Raw genomic sequence first — 2,500 nt, 5'->3', positions numbered from 1 at the left:
ATGCGCCGGGGCCTCGGCGGGCGCGTGCCGGCTCCCTCGGGGACGAACGGTGCCGGGCGCGCCCGCCGCGAGGCGACGGACTTGTGCGGAGTGGAGCGGAAGTCCCGCCGCGGCAGCAGCCGCCCCCCCTCCCTACCACCCCGGCGGGGCATCCGCCCAAAGCCCACCCCAAGCGTTCCAAAGTACCGAGGAGCGTTGCAAACGGGAACGGCCCGGACACGCGTCCCGGTCGCACGGGATGCGCGTCCCGGTCGCACGGGTCGCGCATCCCGGGAGGACAGACCGAGCAAGCCGAGGTGCCGCTCACGGCCGCCGCGAGGGACGTACGGCGCCGGCGCCCGCGCCCCGTGGCACGGCCTAGAGCGTGCCCCCCTGCCACCCCATCGGGGCATCGGCGCAAAGCCCACCGCGGGGTAGATAACCGAAGGCAACGAGGGACGGTGGATGCACATATCCGAGCAGTGGCGATAGGGCCGGAGGGAGCACCGACAGGGCCGTGAGATTTTAAAGTACCGAGGGAATTTGCAAACCGGGCCCGCCCCTCCCCCCGTCCATCGCACGCCGATCGGGGGTCCGGCGCCCCGCGGGGGGCTGCCGGCATGCGCTCCCGGTGCAGGCATCGACGAGCCGCCCGCGACCTCCACTCGGGTCCGAGCCCCCAAGCGCGGATGCCGAAACGCGCCGGCCGCGGCAGCCCCACCCCTGCCACCCCATCGGGGCATCGGCGCAAGCCCCACCCTGGGGTAGATAACCGAAGGCAACGAGGGACGGTGGATGCACATATCCGAGCAATAGCGATAGGGCCGGAGCGAAGACCGAGGGGGTCGGGGGGTTTTAATGTTCCGAGGGAAGTTGGAAACGGGGCCCGCCCGGACGCCCGTCCCTCGCACGCCGATCGGGGGTCCCGCACCCCGCGGGGGGCTGCCGGCATGCGCCCCTAGTACAAGCATCGACGAGTCGCCCGCGACCTCCACTCGGATCCGGCGGCGCACGCGCGGATGGCGAAACGCGGCGGCCGCGGCTGCAGCCCCCCTACCACCCCGTTGGCGCGTCGGCGCAAAGCCCACCCCGGGGAGGATAACCGAAGGCGACGAGGGACGATGCATGCACATATCCGAGCAAATACCGAGAGGGTCGGGGGGAAGACCGAGAGGCAAGGGGTGTTTAGAGTACCGAGGGAAGTTGCGAAAGGGGCCCGCCCGGACGCTCGCCGCTCGCAGGCGATCCGGCGGGGCGCACGGAGGGCGCCGCCCATCGCCGGAGCTTGCTCGGTCATCTCTGCCGCACGGACACGTAAGCGCCGCCGCGCAAGGTTCGGCCGGCGGGGCGGACGGTTCGCCGCCGCAGGCCTTTCCCGCAGCCGGAACGTGGGCCCGGCGTTGCGCGCCGGCGGGCCGCGCAATCCGCCGGGGCGCACGGCGGGCGCCGCCCGTCGCCGGGGCTTCGCTCGGTCATCTCGGCCGCACGGACACGTGCGCGCAGCCGCGGAAGGTTCGGCCGGCGGGGCGGACGGTTCGCCGACGCAGGCCTCTCCCGCGGCCGGAACGCGGGACCGGCGTTGCGCGCCGGCGGAAGGCGCGATCCGGCAGGGCGCACGGCGGGCGCCGCCCGGGCTTCGCTCGGTCATCTCGGCCGCACGGACACGTGCGCGCCGCCCATCGCCGGGGCTTCGCTCGGTCATCTCGGCCGCGCCGCCACGTGCGCGCCGCCGCGGAAGGCTTGGCCGGCCGGGCGGACGGTTCGCCGCCGCAGGCCTTTCCCGCAGCATGCGCCCCTTCGCCCGAACGACCGCGGGACTCCGGTACGGCCTAGCCGTCGGCCGCCCGGCTGCAAGCCGTCGGGGCCGCTCGATCCCCGTCGCGTGCCGGCCGCCGCTCGGGCCAGCCGGCCGGCTGCCGCACGTAACCTCTGACCTCATCAGCGGTCGATCCGCACCGCGCTGGTCTTCGGTGCGGACCCGTCGGGGCCGTGCCGCGCCGGCCGTCGCATCCGGTTCCGCAGGCGCCGCCCGGTTGCCTCCCGCCCTCGTGCGCTCGCGCCGGCCGGGCGACGCGGTGCCCACGGGACTCGGGCATGGTTGAGCCGTCGGCCGCCCGGCGGCATGCCGCCGCCGCTCCGCGCCGCGTGCCGGCTGCGCTCCTCCCCGCGCCCGTCCGCGGGCGGGCCCGCCGCCGCTCGCGCCGGCCGGGCGACGCGGTGCCCGCGGGACTCGGGCATGGTTGAGCCGTCGGCCGCCCGGCGGCATGCCGCCGCCGCTCCGCGCCGCGTGCCGGCTGCGCTCCTCCCCGCGCCCGTCCGCGGGCGGGCCCGCCGCCGCTCGCGCCGGCCGGGCGACGCGGTGCCCGCGGGACTCGGGCACGGTTGAGCCGACGGCCGCCCGGCGGCATGCCGCCGCCGCTCCGCGCCGCGTGCCGGCTGCGCTCCTCCCCGCGCCCGTCCGTGGGCGGGCCCGCCGCCGCTCGGCCTAGCCCCCCGGCTGCCGCACGTAACCTGCGACCTC

The sequence above is a fragment of the Phoenix dactylifera genome, chromosome 10 (genome assembly GCF_051530095.1).
Source record: "Phoenix dactylifera cultivar Ajwa chromosome 10, Ajwa_hap1_PhDact_Kaust_v1.1, whole genome shotgun sequence".
In the NCBI taxonomy this organism is placed as follows: domain Eukaryota; kingdom Viridiplantae; phylum Streptophyta; class Magnoliopsida; order Arecales; family Arecaceae; genus Phoenix; species Phoenix dactylifera.
This window is presented reverse-complemented; position numbering follows the sequence as displayed.